Source organism: Cetorhinus maximus, chromosome 2 (genome assembly GCF_964194155.1).
Source record: "Cetorhinus maximus chromosome 2, sCetMax3.hap1.1, whole genome shotgun sequence".
Taxonomy (NCBI): Eukaryota; Metazoa; Chordata; class Chondrichthyes; order Lamniformes; family Cetorhinidae; genus Cetorhinus; species Cetorhinus maximus.
The window spans coordinates 27,221,195-27,241,287 of NC_135880.1; the positions used below are offsets into that span (position 1 = coordinate 27,221,195).

A 20,093-nucleotide genomic window follows, 5' to 3' on the forward strand; every position below is an offset into this window, starting at 1 on the left:
TGGGGGGAGGAGGGAGAGTCGTGGGCCTGCGATCTTTCGCGCATGCGCATGAAAAAGCGCAGAAATCTCCCTGAGGCACAGAGCTGCCTCAGGGAGATTAAGTTCAGGTTTAAAGTTTAAAATAAAGAAAGTTAAAAATCATTTACACATGCCCCCTCATGTGACAGTGTCACGTGAGCTGGGACATGTTTATGAAATGTTGAAAAAATTTTTATCTATTAAATTAAACCTTCATGAAACCTCATCCCGCCCGTGGATGAGGTTTCATGCAAAACACGAAGGCCACTTAGGCTCTTTGCCTGCCCACCGACCTTAAGTTTGGATGGGCCACCCTGTCAATTTGTTTAATTGGTTTATTAATGGCCTTAACAGGCCTTTGACAGATCGGTGGGCGCACAGCCGACTCCTGTGTGTACCCACCGAGCGAAAGATTGGAATGACCCGCGTTGACTCCTGATGTCACCGCGCGTCATTTTACGCATTGGTGTGTGGGTCCCGTCCCCGCACGCCGAACAGAAAATTCTGCCCCTTATCTTTCACTGCTCTCAGGAGAGCAACCTCAGCTTCTCCAGTCTCCATCTAAGTCCCTCATCCCGGTACCATTTCAGTAAATCTCCTCTCCGCCCTCTTTAACGCCTTGACATCCTTCCTAATGTGACTCCACCTGGGGCCAAACCAGTGTTATAAATGTCTAACACAACTCTCCTCTTTTTGTAGTTTATGCATCTATAAGCCACAGATCCTATATGCTTTCTTAACAACCTTCATAACTTCTGCCACCTTCAAAGAATTGTATGTATACATCCCCAGGCGTCTCCGACCCTTTTAAAATTTAGATAATATTGTCTCTCCTCATTTGTCTTACTAAAACATAGTGCATCACACAACTCTGCATTAAATTTTATCTGCCATGTGGTCGTCCAGTCTACCAGTCTGTCCATATCCTCCTAAAGCCTATTACTATCCTCCTTGTGTCAGGCGTGGGCCTCTTGCCTCTGAGTCAGAAGGTTTTGGTTTCAAGTTCCACTCCAGGACCTGAATACAAAAATCAAAGGTGACAGACCATTGCAGTACTGAGAGAATGCTGCACTGTTGGAGGTATCACCTTTCAGATAAAATGTTGAACGGAGTGAACGTGAAAGATCCCATGGCACTATTTTAAAGAAAAGCAGGGGAGTTATCCTTGGTGACCTGGCCAATACTTATCCTTCAATCAACAACAGATTATCGGGTCACTATCACATTGCCAAGTGTGGGAGTTTGCTGTGCACAAATTGGCTGCTGCATTTCTTACACTGCAATAGTTACTACACTTCAAAAGTCTAGTTTCTGCAAATATTTAAATAAGCAAAGAGTTAACAAAGTGAGCTTTGGTCCTATAGAAAATGAGTCTGGGGAATTAATACTGGAAAGTAAGGAGATGGCAGCTGCATTGAACAGGTATTTTTGCAAAGGTTTTCACTATAGAGGATACAAGTAACATCCCAGATATAGCTGTAAATCAAGAAATGGAAGGGAGGGAGGAACTCAGGAAAAATACAATAATCAGAGAAGTGGTATTGAGCAAATTGTTGGAGCCACGGGCTGACAAATCCTTGGGTCCTGATGGACTTCATCCTAGGATCTTGAAAGAAGTGGCTAGTGAAATAACTGATGCGTTAGTTTTAATTCTCCAAAGTTCCTTAGATTCAGGGAAGGTTCCATTAGATTGGAAGATATCAAATGTAACTCCTTTATTCAAAAAAAGAGGGAGAAGAAAGCGGGAAATACAGGCCAGTTAGCTTAATATCTGTCATAGGGAAAATGTTAGAAGCTAATATTAAAGATGTTATATCATGGAACTTAGAAAAGTTTAAGGCAATCAGGCAGAGTCAACATGGTTTTATGAAAGGGAAATAATGTTTCACCAATTTATTGAAGTTCTATATTATGAGGATGAAGGGACAAAGGTGGATGCACTGTACTTAGATTTCCAGAAGGTATTTGATAAGGTGCCACATGAAAGACTATTGCGGAAAATAGAAGTTCATGGTGTCGAGGGTAACATATTGGCATGGGTAGAAGATTGGCTAGCTAACAGGAAACTGAGTGTAGCCATAAATGGGTCTTTTTCTGGTTGGCGGGATGTAACGAGTAGTGTGCCACAGGGATCAGTGCTGGGGCCTCAACTTTTTACAATTTATATAAATGAAGGGACAGGTGGTATGGTTGCTAAATTTGCTGATGACACAAAGATAAAACATAAGAAATAGGAGCAGAAGTCGGCCATTCGGCCTCTCAAGCCTGCCCCACCATTTAATAAGATAATAGCTGATCTGCCCCAGGTCCCAGCTCCTCTTTTGTGCCAGCTCCTCATAGCCCTCAACTCCCCGATATTTCAAAAACCTATCTACCTCCTTTTTAAATACTTTCAGTGATCTAGCCTCCACAACTCTCTGGGACAGAGAATTCCAGACATTCACTACCCTCTGAGAGAAGAAATTCCTTCGCATCTCAGTTTTAAATGAACCTCCCCTTATACTGTAACTATGTCCCCTAGTTCGAGATTCCCCCACTAGTGGGAACAACTTCTCAACATCTACCGTGTCAAGTCCCCTCAGAATCAGAATAAGATCACCCCTCATTCTTCTAAACTCTAATGAATAAAGGCCCAAACTGTTTAGCCGTTCTTGATAAGTCAACCCCTTCATCCCAGGAGTCAGCCTGGTGAATCTCTTTTGAACTGCCTTCCCCATTTTTAAACTCCAACCCAATAGCAATACAGGCCAAAATTCCATTTGCCTTCTTAATTACTTACTGCACCTGCAAGCTAACTTTTTGTATTTCATGCACAAGAACATCCAAATCCCTCTGTGCTGCACTTTTTTGGAGTCTTTCTCCTTTTAAATAATAGTCTGCCTATTTAGGAAAGTAAGTTGTGAAGAGGATGTAAGGAGGCTACGAAGTGACACAGGTAGGTTAAGTGAGTAGGCAAAGACCTGGCAAATGGAGTAGCATGTGGGAAGATGTGAAATTGTCCATTTTGGCAGGAAGAATGAAAAAGAGCATATTATCCAAGCGGTGAGAGATTGCAGAGCTCTGAGATTCAGAGGGATATGTGTGTCCGAATGCATGAATCACAAAAGCTAGAATGCAGGTACAGCAAGTAAATAGGAAACTAATAGAATGTTATCATTTATTGCGAGATGAATTGAATACAAAAGTAGGGAGGTTATATGCTTCAATTGTACAGGGCATTGGTGAGACCACATCTGGAGTGCTGTGTACAGTATTGGTCTTCTTATTTAAGGAAAGATGGAAATGCAATAGAACCATTTACCAGAGAAAGTTTATTAGATTAATACCAGGAATGGGTGGGTTGTCTTACGAGTAAAGGCTGGACAGGTTAGACTTGTATCCAATGGAGGTTAGAAGAGTAAGTGATGACTTGATCAAAACCTTTAAGATCCTGAGATGTCTTTGCAGATTGGACGTGGAGAGGATGTTTCCTCTTGTGGTGGAATCTAGAAGTAAGGGGTTACTCATTAAAGGCAGAGATAAGGAGAATTTTTTTCTCTCAGGGGGTCGTGAGTCTTTGGAACTTTCTTCCTCAAAAAGCAGTGGAAGCAGATCCTTTGAATATTTTTAAGGCAGAGCTAGATAGATTCTTGATAAACAAGGAGGTGAAAGGTTATCAGGGTAAGCGGGAGTTACAATCAGATCAGCCATGATCTTATTGAATGGTGGAGCAGGCTCGAAGGGCCAAGTGGCCTACTCCTGCTCCTAGTTTGTATGTTTGTATGTATGTATGTTCGTATGTACTTCATTGGCTTTATACTGCTTTGAAAGGTCTGGTGGTCTTGAAAGGCAGCATATAAATACAATTTTTTTTTTACCTCATTATTTACTACATTTCAAACCATGTTATCTGCAAACTTCAAAATTATACTCTTTATACCCAAGACCAAGTCATGAAAATATATATACATAAAACAGTAGTTCCAGTACTTAGCCCTGTGAAACACAACTGTATACTTCTTCCAGTCAAAAGAACAACCATTCACCACTACTCTGCTTTATGTCCTTTAACCAATTTTGTAACCATGTTGCTGCCCCTTAATCCCATGGGCTTTAATTTAGCTATCCTGTCTATTATGTGTCACTCTGTCAATCACCTAAGAGCTCCATCCAACTCTAGACACCAATACAATAGGGAGAACTTGAAGCATTGAAGACAGGGCAGAGTAGAGTCATGTGGCTGATCTCCCAGTGTTAGATGTCTGAGTCATAGAGGTCTACAGCACAGGAAAAGGCCCTTCGGCCTATCGAGTCTGCACTGGTCAAGCAAGTACCTAACTATTCTAATCCCATTTTCCAGCACTAGGCCCATAGCCTTGTATGCTAAGGCTTCACAAGTGCACATCCAAATTCTTCTTAAATGTTATGAGGGTTTCTGCCTCTACCACCCTTTCAGGCAGTGAGTTCCAGATTCCCACCATCCTCTAGTTGGAAAAATTCTTCATCACATCCCCTCTAAACCTCCTGCCCCTTACCTTAAATCTATGCCCCCTGGTTATTGACCCTTCCACCAAGGGGAAAAGTTCCTTTCTGTCTATCCCATCTATGCCCCTCATAATTTTATACATCTCAATCATGTCCCCCCTCAATCTCCCCTGCTCCAGGGAAATCTCCAATCTCCTCTACTCCTGAGTTATGAAGAAAGATTAGTGAAACTCATGACTTTTAAACCTGGAAAAGAGGCAATCTTTTTGAGATTTATGAGCTAAGTTAGGGCAATAGTAAACATAAAATCCAAAGTATTATTTCAAGTTGTGAGAGTAAAACAACATTGATTCAAACCAGTAAACAGTAAATTTAAGTCTAATGTCAGTCAATTCTTCTTCACACAAAAAGTAGTCAATATATAGAGCAAGCTTCGAGAAAGAGTAGTGGAGGCAAATGCTCTAAAGCTTTGAGGTAACAATTGAATGCTAAAATGGGGAGACTTGGGGCAGAATTTTGCCCTTGGTGAGCGGGCTCGGCAGGGACGGTCGGGAAACCAACTGCTTCCCGCAATCGGCACCGGTTCACGATTTCGCGCTGGTGGGCCAATTAAGGCCCACCCAATGTGAAACACGAGCAGCAGCACTGGGCACTGCTTGTGCAGGGCAAGGGGTGGGTGTTGTCAAATGAGGGCAAGCAAGCTGAGCACGAACTTCGCGCATGTGTGCGAGTGAACACTTCATAATCAGGGAGAGTAAGCGTTGGTAAAAAAAAATAAAGAAAATAAAAAATGTAATGAAACATGTGCCTCTCTGTCACATGAGCAGGGACATGTTATTAATTCAATTGTAAAACATTTATTTTGTTTTTATTTGCTTTTGGAAACCTCATCCCGCCCGTGGATGAGATTTTGGGAGCGAAAAAATTTATGTTAATTGATTATTTATTGGCCTTAACAAGCCTTTTAATTGTCGGCGGGCGTGCTGCCGACTCCAGCGCACACCCGCCGACCGAACTATTGCGCGACTGCGCATTGACATCAGCACGCTCGGCCGACATCAACACACATCATTTCACGCTCAAGCGGGCTGGGTGCACATCCGCCCGCCGAGTGAAAATTTCTGCCCTTTCAGATCTTTCTAGATAAATGAATGTAGATGGCTGGAATGGTCTTCCTCATCTATAACTATTGTCTGATCCCGTGAACATGTTAGAGCAGGTGATTTTCAAGTACCATTGTAAACCAAGCTAAACTATTGGGTTGGTCATTTTTCTCAAATGTGGATTTGAAAAACAGTTTTCCTTTAAACAAGGAACCAGAAAAGTAAAATAATTACACAATAGTGAAGTCTGGTTGCAAAAGATATTTAAAAGTAAATTAGCTGTACTAATTTGGGGACGCGGTGTATATCATCATTGCTGACATTTGCACTGATTGTGGGATTGAGTGGTACTGAATGAAAACATTTAGCCAGGCAAAGCAGGGTAGAGTATTTAAACTATTTGTCTGATGAAATTATCAACTATGCTTACATAACGGTAAGCATTTCCTCTAAGTGCTTTACAGCTGTCATGCTTTCTGCAAATTACAAGATGGAATCAACCATCCAAAAAATAACCTCCAAAGAATTTTTGTCTTTCATTTGAATCCAGTTTCCAATTAAAGATCTGGGAAGTGATCCCATTTGGGATGTAGCCAGCATGTTGTGAAGGGGTGGACAGATATATACGTGAATTCGTGTCACGCACATTCTAGGCTTCTGGTTAGAGGAATCTTAGACTTGCATGGAGTACCATTATCTGATGTACCTGCAAGAAAATGGAAGAGACTTTGAACAAGCATTTTGCATCTGTCTTCACAGTAGAAGGCACTAAAAGCATTTGAAAATCGAGGGGCAAAAGGGAGGGAGGAGCTCAATGCAATCACTCTCACTAGAGGCAAACTACGAGGCAAACTCATGGGACGAAAGGCTGACAGGTCCCCTGAACATGATGGCTTGCTTCCTAGGCTCTTAAAAGAAGTAACAGTAGAGATAGTCCTGGATTTTATGGGCCACCCACAAGGGAGGGAAAGCAGATGGGTGGACCCATAAAATAGGGTGCCATGCCATCTTGCATGTGCCCCCTGACTGCTCCTCACCCCCCGGCCTGATTTTGCAAGGCACAGGGGAGGGGTCTGATGAGCCGCCTGCCAGTGACCCAACTGAGGCCCTTAAGTGGACAATTAATGCGCATTTAATGTTCTCATCCCACCACTGCTCAGGCATAACTGGTGGTGGGAGAGGCCTGTGCCCACATGTAGACCAGCAGGTTTGACCCTGTGGGCTCCTGGCCAGTGAAAGGGGAGGGAGGGTGCCTCCTTTTAGGGTCCCTGTACCAATCAGAGGTTCATTGCTTAGGGGAGCAGACGGGCGTTTCTGTGGTCGTAGACATGACTCCAGAATGGTATGTTGCCTCTCTGGTGCCAGGGTCAAGGATGTCACCAAGCAGCTGCAGGACATTTTTCTGGGGGAGGGTGATCAGCCATAGCTCATGGTCCACGTTGGTACCAATGACTTATGTAGGAAGGGGGATGTGGTCCTGCAATCAGAATTTTGGGAGCTATTAGAAAATTAGCAAGCAGAACCTCAAATGAGGTTATCTCTGGATTACTCCCAGTGCCAAGTGCCAGTGAGTACAGGAATAGGAGGATAAGCCATATGGCTGGAAAGATGGTGCAGGAGGGAGAGCTTTAGATTCCTGGGATACTGGGACTGGCTCTGGGGGAGATGGCACCTGTAGAAGCCGGACAGGTTGCACCTGAACAGACCTGGGACTGAGTTCCTTGCGGGGTGTTTTGCTGTTGCTGTTGGGAGGGCTTTAAACTAACTCACAGGGGGTGTGGGAACCAAGGGAACCAAAACACTGGGAGATATCACCGGTATAGAGAATAGTAAGTTAATAGATGAAGTCGGGGTGAGGGAGAAAGCAACAAAATCTAATTCAGGGTTACTATGCATGTATGTGAATGCATGGAGTATAGTAAATAAGATTGGGGAGTTACAGGCACAGATTGCCATGTGGAAATATGATGTTGCGGCGATAACAGAGGCCTGGCTCAAGGAAGGGCAGAATTGGATGTAAAATATTCCCTGGTACAAGGTGTTCAGAAAAGATAGAAAAGAAAGGGAAGGTGGAGGGGTGGCGTTATTGGTTAAGGAGAGCATTACAGTGCTGGAGAAAATGGATGTCGCAGAGGGTTCAAGGACAGAATCAATTAGGCTAGAGGTAAGGAACAAAAAAGGTACAATTACACTGCTCAGTATAGTCTACAGACCATCAACTAATGAGAAGGATGTAGAAGAACAAATCTGCAGGGAAATTGCAGAGAGATGCAAGCATTATAAAGTTGTTATAATGGGTGACTGTAATTACCCGAATGTAGACTGGGACAGTGGGCGGAGAGGGGCAAAGTTCCTAGATTGTGTTCAGGAAAATGTTCTACAGCAGTATGTGTCCAATCCAACAAGAAAAGATACACTGTTGGACCTGGTTCTTGGAAATGAGGTGGGCCAAGTAGATCAAGTCAGTGGGAGAACATTTCGGAGACTGTTCATTGTATTGTACATTTTAGAATGGCGATAGAAAAAGACAATAGGCAATCCAGAATAAGAATAATTAACTGGACGAGAGCCGACTTCGATGGGGCAAGAACGGAGCTGGGCCAGATAGACTGGAACGAAAGATTGCCGGTAAAACCTGTAGCTGAACAATGGGCTACCTTCAAAAGAGAATTGGTTCGGGCACAGTCAAGGTATATTCCATTGAAAGGGAAAGGTAAGGCAAACAAATCCAGAGCTCTCTGGATGAAAAAGGAGATAGAAATTAAGATAAAGAAGAAAAAGTGCGCTTATGACAGTTGTCAGGTAGAAAATACAATTGAGAATCAAGAGGAATACACAAGGTTCAGAGGGGAGGTGAAAAAGTATATTAGAGAAGCGAAGAGGGATTATGCGAAAAGACTGGCAGCCAAAATAAAGGGGAATTCCAAAGACTTCTTTAGGCATATATATAGTAAAAGGATGGTAAAAGGAGGAGTAGGGCCGATTGGGGACCTAAAAGGGAATTTACACATGGACGAAGGGGCCCTGGCTGAGGTATTAAATGAATACTTTGCATCTATCTTAACCAAGGAGGTCAATGCTATCCAGGCCATGGTGGCAGACGAGGAAACTCTGTCACTGGAAAGGTTCAAAATTGATAAGGAGGAAGTGTTGAATAGACTGTGGGTACTTAAAGCTGACAAGGCACCGGGACCGGCTGAGATGCATCCAAGGATATTGAAGGAAGTCAGAGTAGAAATTGCAGGGGCACTGGCCAGAACTGGAGAATTGTAAACATTACGCCCTTGTTCAAAAAAGGTTCGAAGGATAAGCCCAGCAATTACAGACCAGTCAGTTTAACTTCCGTGGTGGGCAAGATTCGAGAAACAATTATTTGGGATAGAATTAATAGTCACATGAAAAACATGGGATGACAAGCAAGAGCCAGCATAAATTTCTAAAGGGGAAATAATGTTTAACTAACATGCTGGAGTCTTTTGAAGAGGTAACAGAAAAGATCGATGAGGGAAATGCTGTTGATGTGGTGTACATGGACTTTCAAAAGGCATTTGATACAGTGCCACACAACAGACTTGTGAGAAACGTTATTGCTCATGGAATGAAAGGGACAGTAGCAACATGGAATCAAAATTGGCTGAAAAATAGGAAGCAGAGAGTAATGGTTAATGGATATTTTTCAGGCTAGATGAAGGTTTGGCGTGGAGTTCTCCAGGGGTCAGTATTGGGACCGTTGCTTTTCCTGACATATATTAATGATCTAGATCTTGGTGTGCAGAGGAAAATTTAAACGTTTGCGGATGATGTGAAGCTTGGGGGTGTTGTAGGACAGTGATGAAGACACAGTGTAGAACTTTAAAAGGACATAGACAAGTTGGTGGATTGGGTAGATAAGTGGCAGATGAAGTTCAATGCAGAGAAGTTTGAGGTGATGCATTTTGGTAGGAAAAACATGGGCAGACAATACAAAATTAGGAGTGAAATTTTGAAGGGGGTGCAGGAGCAGAAAGACTTTGATGTATATGCGCATAGATCATTGAAGGTGGCAGGACAGGTGGAGAGAGAAGTTAATAAAGCATATAGTATCCTGGGCTTTATTAATAGGGGCATAAAGTACAAGGGCAAGGAGGTTATGCTGAATTTATAAAAGGCACTTGTTAGACCTCAGCTGGAGTATTGTGTACAGTTCTGGGTGCCACATTATAGGAAGGATGTGAACAGATTGGAGAGAGTGCAGAGAGGTTTACAAGAATGGTTCCAGGGATGAGAAACTTCAGCTATGAGGATAGACTGGAGAGGTTGGGACTGTTTTCCTTGGAGAGAAGAAGACTACGAGGAGATTTGATAGAGATGTTCAAAATCAAGAGGGGGCTGGACAAAGCAGATAGGGAGAACCTGTTACCCATTCATAAAAGGATCAAGAACAAGAGGGCACAGATTTAAAGTGATTTGAAAAAGAAGCAAATGTGACTTGAGAAAAAACTTTTTCACACAACAAGCGGTTCAGGTCTGAAATGCACTGCCTGGAAGTGTGGTGGAGGCAGGGTCAATCGAGGCATTCAAGGAAGCATTAGATGATTATTTGAATAGAAACAATGTGCTGGGGTATGGGGAAAAGGCAGGGCAATAGCACTGGGGCATAATGTTCATTTGGAGAGCCGGTGCAGACACGATGGGCCGAATGGCCTCCTTCTGTGCCATTAAAATTCTGTGACTCTGTGATTCCTGGAGAGGGGCGGAGATATCACCTCATCAATTAAAGACCCGTTGTCCAAAAAGTTTAAGCAAGGTGAGCCATCCAATGGAGGACATTTATGCTAGGGTGCGGGGAGCCCACACTCAGCATATAATTCAGTCCATAATGGAAAAGTTGATTGTCATCTTCCAAAATTCCTTGGATTCTGGGAAAGTCCCAGCAGACTTGAAATCCGCAAATGAAATGCCCTTATTCAGAAGAGTAGGGAGATGGAAAGAATTAACTTTTGGCCAGTTAGCTGAACATCTATTTTGGGAAAATGCTGGAAATCATTATTAAAGAAGTAGTGGCAGGATATTTTGAATAATATAATCAAGAATTATCATGGTTTATAAAAGGAAAATGACATTTGACAAATTTATGAGAGTTCTTTGAGGATGTAACAAACAAGGTGGATAAAGTTGATGTAGTATGTTTGGTTTTCCAAAAGGCATTTGGTAAAGTGCCATATACAAGGTTACTGCACAAGATTGAACCTGCCTCCACCACACTTCCAGGCAGTGCATTCCAGACCCGAACCGCTCGTGGTGTGAAAAAGTTTTTTCTCAAGTCACATTTGCTTCATTTGCAAATCACTTTAAATCTGTGAACCTCTCGTTCTTGAACCTTTTACGAATGGGAACAGTTTCTCCCTATCTACATGGTTCTTGTTCGCATGGATAGACTGGCTAACTAACAGGAAAAGAGTCAGGATAAGTGGGTCATTTTCAGATTGGCAAATTGTAACTAGTCGGGTGACACAAGAGTCAGTGCTGGGGCCTCAACTACGTAATAAGTTACATTAATGGCTTGAATGAAGGGAAGTAGCCAAATTTGCTGACAATACAAATATAAGCAGGAAAGCAAATTTTAGCCCTTCCTGGGGGCATGAATGGAGGCGGGCAGGTACGGAATTCTACGCTGCTGACCTACTTGCCAGTTCTCCAGCTCCGTCCCCCTCTCCCCAGGTGATATTCCTGAATGTGGTACAGGGTGGTGGGGATAGTGGCAGGGATTCCCGCCCGGAAGCCAATTGAATAACTTAAAGGCTTAATTATTAAGGTCTGTTAACGGAGGTCGACTGGAATTTTCCAATCAACCCTCCATGGGCAGAATTTTTCATCCCGCAGGCAGGCGCGCGCCCGATCCGAACGGGAGTCAAATAGTGCGCGATGACGTCGGCCGAGCGTCCCAACATCATCGCGCACTCTCGTGACCTTTCAGTCCGCGGACGTGCCTGTTAAGGCACTTAAGCATTTAATCAAGTTGCATTTTTCGCTGCCCACTCAACCATTCGGTCGGCGGATGGACGAACAGGCCAGGCGGACTTTGCATTTTTCACGAAGCCTCATTCACGGGCAGGATGAGGTTTCAACGTTTACTAAACAAATTGTTTTGACATCCTTTTTTTTAACATGTCCCTCTTCATGTGACTGAGTCACATGTGGGGACATGTTTATATCGTTTGTAAAAAGTTTATTTTTGTATTTAAAATTCTTCAGCTCCCTGAGGCAGCTCTGTGCGTTCAGGGAGCTTTCAGTGCACGCTCCCATTGCGCTCGCGCTCCTCCCGCCCCCACCCCGGCAGTGCTGAGGTTCTTATCGCGCATTTCACGCTGGCTGGCCGTTAATTAAAATCGCGGTTGGAGCCTGATCGCGGGCGGCGGTCGGTCTCGTGGCCATTCCCGGTCCCGCCCGCCGGATGAGGGGAAAATCCTGCCCCATGTCCTTGCTTGCGGTAGGGGACAGCACAATTGCCAGAAGGCAGCCTCCCAGTAACAGCCCAGCGGGCTGGCACTCCGGACAAGCTTAGAGGCCCTCCCTGCCTGCGTGGGTTCAGCAGCAGCACTAATTGGCAAAGTCAGGGGGGGAAAAAAAGGTCACGACTGAGTGACTGTTTCCCACACAGTTTGGGTTTCTGGCCCCCATTTGAGTCTGATGGTAGGGTTCTGAAACCTGCAGAAAAATCTGCCTAAAGGGTCTGCAAAGGGATATCAGTAGGTTAAGTGACTAGGTAAAAATTTGACAGATGCAGTATGATGTGGGAAGATATGAGGTTATCTACTTTGGTAGGAAGATAAAAATGCAGAATATTATTTAAATGAAAAGGGACTATAGAATGGTGTTGTATAGTGGGTTCTGTGTGTCCTTGAATGTTAAATCTAAAAAGTTAGCATGCAGGTATGGTAAATAATTAGGAAGGTAAATGGAATGTTAGTCATTGATTCAAGTGGGGTGGAATATACATGTAGGGACGTCTTACTATAACTATACAGAGTATCGGTGAGACTGCACCTAGAGTACTGCATACAGCTTTGGTCTCTTAATTTAAGAAGGGGTATACTTACATTTGAAGGCAGTTCAGAGACATTTCAGTCATTTGATTCCTGGGGTGAAAGGGGTTATCTTATGAGAAAAGGCTGAGCAGAATGGGTCATTAGTGTTTAATTGTTCTGTGTTTGATTGTGTAAACCTGTTTACAATCAGTGTTCACTGTGCTCAATTAGTTAAGCCTGAGTGTGGGCTCAAAGGAAAGTAAACAAAGCCGTAGAAAGAGCTGGAAGCTAGAGCTGAAGCATGGAGTAGACATTTTAAAGCACTGTGAATAAAACCTGTGACATACATTGAAACTAGTGTCATCTCTGCCTGGATCTAAGATATATAAAGTATACAACAAGCCTGTACTCACTGGAATTTAGAAGTGATCTTAATGAAATAGAAAAGATTCTGAAGGAGCTGGAGAGGGTGGATGCTAAGAGTATGTTTCTCCTCATGGGGGGTTCTCGAACCAGGGGCCATAGTTTCAGAAGAAGAGCTCATCCATTTTTAGACGGAAGTGAGGAGGAATTTCTTCTGAGGGCCGTTAATCTTTGGAATTCTTGACCCCAGAGAGCAGTGGAGGCTGAGTCTTTGAATATATTCAAGGCTGAGTTGGAGAGAATTATGAACAATCGGGGAATCGAGGGTTATGCGAACAGGCAGGCAAGTGGGGTTGAGGCGAAGATCTGAGCAGCTACGATCTTATTGAATGGCACAGCAGACTCAAGGGGCCAAATGGCTTACTCCTGCTCCCATTTTTTATGTTTCTTTGCAGCTGTGCCCATATCTCATTTCAAAAATTCAACTTTGGAGGGAAGAAAACCACAACCACTAGAATTTTCAAATAAGAACGAATACTGTAACCATGCATCATCTGCAAAGAGGAAAGAATGGTTTACATCATGCGCAAGGCCCTCAGTTTCAGCTGCTGAGTAATTCCAGCATTTTTAGATTTTGACTGGTTTTGTAGCTACAACCGTAGTAGATCACCCAATTTCCAAAACCTAGTTTCAAGGATACCCTACTCCTGATATCCAAAATCTGCATGCCAGCATGTATGTTTTTGTACATTTCTGGAACTGTTTTCTATCAACACTGGCCTGAATACAGCATCAAACTCTTAAGAGTCCAAGATTTGTGGGGGTCAGTGCAAAATTTACCAGCAAGACAATTTTCTGTTTATCAATTAATCATGATGTTGTTCACATTTTTTTCGTAGAAATTTACTGCCAGTGACAATTATAAACAATACAGTGCCAAGTTGAATAAAGTAATGCACTTCAACAACTGGACATGAACCAAATAAGTTTTGAAGTAAAGTCTGTCAGATTTTCTGTTGCCTTTAAAGTAGGGGAATGACATGGCAAATGAAATTGACATGGGCGCTGTCTTCAAAGAAATCTTTCAGTCAGTGATCGGGGAAAAATACATTTAGTGATTTCCAAATAAAAAATCTTACCAACTTCCGTTTAATGGAAGGTCTGCACAGAAGATGCAGGAAGAGTTGACCAAATTAATGTTGTTATTTTCAGTTTGAATGAAGTAGCAGCAGCAGGAGCAGGCAGTACTAGTCTGTCAACTTAATCAGATGAAAGCCACCACTAATTAACTAGAATTTTAGTTAACTGCTGCTCTTTGCAGTCCAAGCTAATTTAATAAATTTACTATTGGGCCACAGATCTCATTCAAGTGGAAGTGGTACCTTAAAATCTCTGGGCCAGGGCAACGACCAATTTCTATCCAAAAATTTCGCTGAAAGTACATATGTATAGTTGAAGATAGGACTTGTGCCTGAAGACAGGGTTGGTCTTAGATGCACTACTCCCACAATCAAATGCCCAGTGTCATTCAGTGTATTGGCTCATACATGAAACAAGGGCTCTTGAATGAGACTGTTGCTGAGCCTGTAACTATAATACAATGACAGTCAGCTCCTTCAGAAACAGATTGAAGGAAAGAAAATTGGAGAGTGGGGAAAAAGGTGACGGGGAATAGTGATAATTACTGTAATCATATTCAGTTTGAGTATTGTCATTCCCTCAACACGAGCAAGTACCAATGTTGCAATTAAGAACAACGAGTTGAATCCAGACTGGGGATATGAGTCAGTCTGCAAGATGGAAATGGTAAGTTATATTACTTATAGATTCATAGATGTTAACAGCACAGAAGGAGGCCATTCGGCCCATCATGTCCACGCCAGTCAACAAAGATCTGACTACACTAATCCCATATTCCAGCCCTTGGCCCATAGCCCTGGAAGCTATGGCAACACAAGTGAATATCTAAATACTTCTTAAATGTTACGAGAGTTTCTGACTCAACCACTCTTTCAGGCGGTGAGCTCCAGACTCCCACCACCCTCTGGGTGAAAAAAATTCTCCTCAACTCCCCTCTTAGCCTTCTACCTCTTACCTTAAACCTATGCCTCCTGGTTATTGAGCCCTCTACTAATGGAAAAAGTGCTTTCCTATCCACCCTATCTATGTCCCTCATAATCTTAAGACACCTCTAACAGGTCCCCTCTCAACCTTCACTGCTCTGGAGAAAACAACCCCAGCATATCCGATCTTTCCTCATAGCTCAGACCCTCAGACCCTCCAGCCCAGGCAGCATCCTGGTAAATCTCCTCTGCACCCTCTCCAGTGCAATCACATCCTTCCTATAATGTGGTGACCAGAACTGCACACAGTACTCCAGTTGTGGCCTAACCAGCGTTTTATACAGTTCCAGCATATCCTCCCTGTTCTTGTATTCTATGCCTTGCCTAGTAAAGGCAAGTATCCCATATGCCTTCTTAACCATCTTATCTACCTGCCTGCTACCTTCAGGGACCTGTGGATATGCACACCAAGGTGCCTCTGATCTTCAGAGCTTTCCAGGGTCCTCCCATTCATATTGAGCTGTTGAATAAGAAGTTGTTTAAACCTATAGTTTTATTCCGTTATCATTCAGTTTTGAATTATTAAGAGCCTGAAAATCGTCCAACTTAAGTGCAAAACATACTGTTTGTTAGAAGTGCTAAATGAATAGTAAAATGAAGATTACAGTAAGTAAATGAAAAACAGTGACCCATAAAATCAAGTAAAAGAGAGACTAAGATTGCTAAATTGCAACTTTCAGGTGATAGAAAATCTTGCAGAAATTGGAAAAGATTTAAAGGGCAGTTGGAAGTGTATTTATCAGCTTATGCGAGCAATTGAAAAATGAGAGGAGAAAGGCATTCATTTAGGGAAATACATGTTATCAGGAAAGGAGCACAAGGTATTAAAAATAATTTCTACTTTTGGGAGAAAGATTATCTGGTGTTGAATGTAATGATGAATTTGAGGGAGTCTGCAATCCAAAATTAAATAGATTTCTCACAGGAATCTACTTCTCATGTGTACAGAGAAACAATAGAAAAAAATCTTTGAAAAGTCCTGGAACTCGCTGCCTAGGAAGGTCGTGGTTGTGGAGACAATGAATGATTTTAAAAGGAAATTGGATGAGCATTTGAGGGAAATAAAGTTGTAGGGCAACAAGGATAGAGCAGGGGCAAAGGGAACGATTGAATTGCTCTGCAGAAATCCGGCATGGGCTTGATGGGCCGAATGGCATTCTTCTGTGCCATACGACTCTGTGACTCTAAGGTAAGATCAATGCTTTTACAGCTGCAAACCATGACAGATTGTGTTCGACCGTCAGCAGTAAATCGAATGGTCATAACATTTACATTAGTTGCAGGAGTACAGTGAATGTCGTACGGAAGCAAGATCAATTTTAGGGGGGTAAAATAAATGTGACAAGACATTTGGAAAGAAATCTAACCGTGGAAGAAAGGTGTGCGAATTGGTGTTACAGAAAGAAACAACTATTTTTTATCTATAATTGTGCTCATTTTAGATCTGAATACTTATGGGAAGCCCAGCTATTAAATTTATATTCACAGAAAAGGATCCAAGTGATATGGGGCATGGAAACTTCTACAGAACTGTAAGACCACATTCTAAGAGTAATGCTGTTTTCTATGGTTCACGTCATCAGGGTAGATAAAATACTACACCAGCCCACCAGCGCAGAGCAATATTGTATCATTTATCCTTTGGTATCAAAGAAGACAGCCAGAAAATCATCTCCTTTTCTGCAGTGAGTTCCTTGGTGACTGATGAGACCGATCTTTCTGCTAGAAATGAGTATTCACATAAAAAAACCATGCTGAAAAATACTCCTTGCACTTCACGAAAAATAAATAATGGAGTCTGATGCAATGAGAGGCTTACAAATAATAAAGAAAATAGAAGAATCGATGGAATGAATCAACTTATTAGTCATTATTGACAAAAGGAATGGCAAACTGAGAATTTATTTAGGCCCAGGCACTTAAAAGAGACCGTTAAATAGAAACGTTTCAAGTTTCCAACCTGAAAATATTATATTGCATCTTGCTATTGCAAAAAAAAAAGTATTGTTTTTTTAGCAAGTTAGGTGCAGCCTCAAATTTCTGGCAATTGAAATGGATGAGCTAAGTTCCCAACTCATTATTGTGAGAGATACAGGTCCTAACAGCTGCCTTCGCCATGGCTTTGGTCCTGAAATCATAAAACCACCCGTATACAAGAAGCTTTTTGATGTATCGGTGCATGACACAATGATGTAAAAGTCATCCAAAGAGGAACAGCATGTCATATTAGGGAAAACACTCAATGTTGCAACAAGTCAACTTGAAATCTATTCAAAAAAAATGTATTTGGAGTCACTGAGCCAGCATTGCTTGGTGACATCATCACTTGTGAAGGCATTAAACTTGACAGTCTGAAACCCGAGGCTGATTTTTTCCACTTATTGGCAAGTCCGGTCGCTATGGCCGAAAGCAGGAATCAGTGCTGCTTTGGTGGGCGATGAAACCTGGGCTGACACAATGCTAGCAGCGGCCAATTAAGAGGCTATTTCTGAGTCTGCAGATCCAGAGAAAGGGCACTTCTATGGCACCTCGAAAAGGGTAAACTGTGGTTGGAGGAAACTAGGGCCTGGCAGCTGGGGCCTGGCAGCCAGGCCCCAACAAGTGGGAAAAGGGGTGTCATGGAGCACTGGCAGTGCTGTTGCCACAAGGCTGGCAATTAGTGCCAGACTGTCCCCTCCGTGGGCCATGGAACACCCATCAAGGTGGGTGCCCCCGCCTTAGAACCTGCTAAGGCTTTGCCAGGATTTCCCCGCCAGGCAGCTGGACCTCCTGATGCGGCAAAATGCCTACTGAGGCTGGAAATGGCCCGTAATTGGCCACTTAAGTGGCTCAATCACGACCGAGCCACCAAGTTTCCCACTGCTGGCAACATGGTAACGCGGATGCCTCCCCATGCATTTTGCCAGCCCTCCCACCTCCCAGCCTGTCACCAATGGGCCAGGAAAATTCAGCCCTCTGTGTTAACGAGCCCTTGTCAAAGAAATGAAAAGAAAGTCTTGCATTTATATAGCGCCTTTCATGTTCTCAGGACATCCCTAAGCACTTTACAGCCAATGAAGTACTTTTGAAGCAGTCACTGTTGGTGGAAAAGTGGCAGCAAATTTGTGCAAAGCGAGCTCCCACAAACAGCAAGGTAGCAATGTCCAGATAATCTGTTTTAGTGATGTTGATTGAGGGATTAATATTTGTCAGGACATTGGGGATAACTCCTCTGCTCTTCAAAATAGTGCTGAGAAACTTTTAATGTTCATCTTAGAGAGATGGGGCCCTCAGTTTAACATCTCGACTAAATGACAGCACCTCTGACAGTGCAGCACTCCTTCAGCACTGCACTGGAGTGTTCGCCTAGATTTAGTGTTCAAATCCCTGGATTAAGATGTGAACCCACAGAGCGAGAGGGCTACCAAATGAGGCAATAGCTGCCACATTCACTGTGCAATTACGGCCTGCAGAAACTCATAGATATGGTCAATATTCTGCAGTAATGTCTAGCAAATCTTTCAGAAAAGATCATTGCCTTCCAGTAAATTGTTAGAAATGTTCATTAAATAGAGCTGCGAATGGAAAGAAACACAAAGACCATTAAAGGTACTGGAAAAGTTTGTTGTGAAGATTTTTCATTTTAATGAAAGCTACAAAAATTTTAAATAATCCACTGAATGAAGGATAAACTGCAAAACTAAACTGTTTGGGAGGCAATGCATTCCTTGATTCATGTCAAGACAGGATATGCATTAATCAAGGGGTGATGTAACTTCACATTTGATTCAAAATGATCATGTCAATTTATAAGATCAACTTCGGTGTTGAAAGGGATACCAGCGAATACATGGAATGTCAGTCAGGCTTGCGAAAGTATGGCCTTAAAATGTCATATTTAACTGGGCAATTTACATACAATGTGAGTCCAACAGCTCTGTGTGATGTGTCTAGTGCGTGGGTGAAAAGAGTTAGCATGCTTTACGCTTTTGTGTGCTATTTTGCTTCACATTTTCTGCCTACGCTGCTGGCTAGCAGCAAGGTGGAAAAAAGAGCCAAATGTGTAAGCCAATCCCTGTCAGTACACAGCCTCTCCATTGGCAAATCCTCAGTTGCACCTCCTCGTGGCAACCCATGGAAACTAGGTCCCTTGCAGCCTCATGCTAAATCTTCAGAGGAACTCAGAGAAGATTGACCCCCAGATATGCAGCGGAGGCTCCGTGCCATGTGGACACCCCCCAGGCACTCATGAGCCAAATTCCCAGCCATGGGCGAATGGCTCCACTGCCTTGTGGATGTACCAGGGGAGTTGAAGGTTGAGGGAATAAACCCTGACAAAAAACCTGGAGCGGACTGATGTCTAAATATGTCATTTTTGTGGCAACTCCTGCAACCAAACCGGTGCCAAATGCCAGTCTTTTGGACTCAATGGGGAGATCAAGAGGGGGTCCCTGAGAACAAAGAACAAAGAAAAGTACAGCACAGGAACAGGCCCTTCGGCCTCCAAGCCTGCGCCGATCATATTGCCCATCAACTAAAACATTTTGCAATTCCAGGGTCCGTATCCCTCTACTCCCATCCTATTCATGTATTTGTCAAGCTGCCTCTTAAACACCTCTATCATACCTGCTTCCACCGCCTCCTCTGGCAGCGAATTCCAGACACTCACTACCTTCTGCGTAAAAAACTTGCCCCGCACATCTCCTCTATAGTTTTCTCCTCTCACCTTAAATCTATGTCCCCTAGTAATTGACTCTTCCACCCTGGGAAAAAGCTTCTGACTATCTACTCTGTCCATACCACTCATAATTTTGTAAACTTCTATCAAGTCGCCCCTCAATCTCCGTCGCTCTAGTGAGAACAATCCGAGTTTCTCCAACCTCTCCTCATAGCTAATAACCTCCAGACCAGGCAGCATCCTGGTAAACCTCCTCTGCACCCTCTCCAATGGTCTGGAGGTTTGGACAGTCCAGGTTCTCGAGAGGACACAGAGATCAGTGAATCGTGCACCTTCTCAGTCCTTCCTCTACAGAAAA

The 20,093-nt window shown here is 43.1% G+C and overlaps 1 protein-coding gene across 3 annotated transcripts in view; it reads left to right on the forward strand.

Moving 5' to 3' along the window:
- The window catches only part of tenm3 (teneurin transmembrane protein 3), a 1,130,593-nt gene that overhangs the window by 111,656 nt on the left and 998,844 nt on the right, over nt 1–20,093 (forward strand). The gene's annotated exons all lie outside the window — the stretch shown is intronic.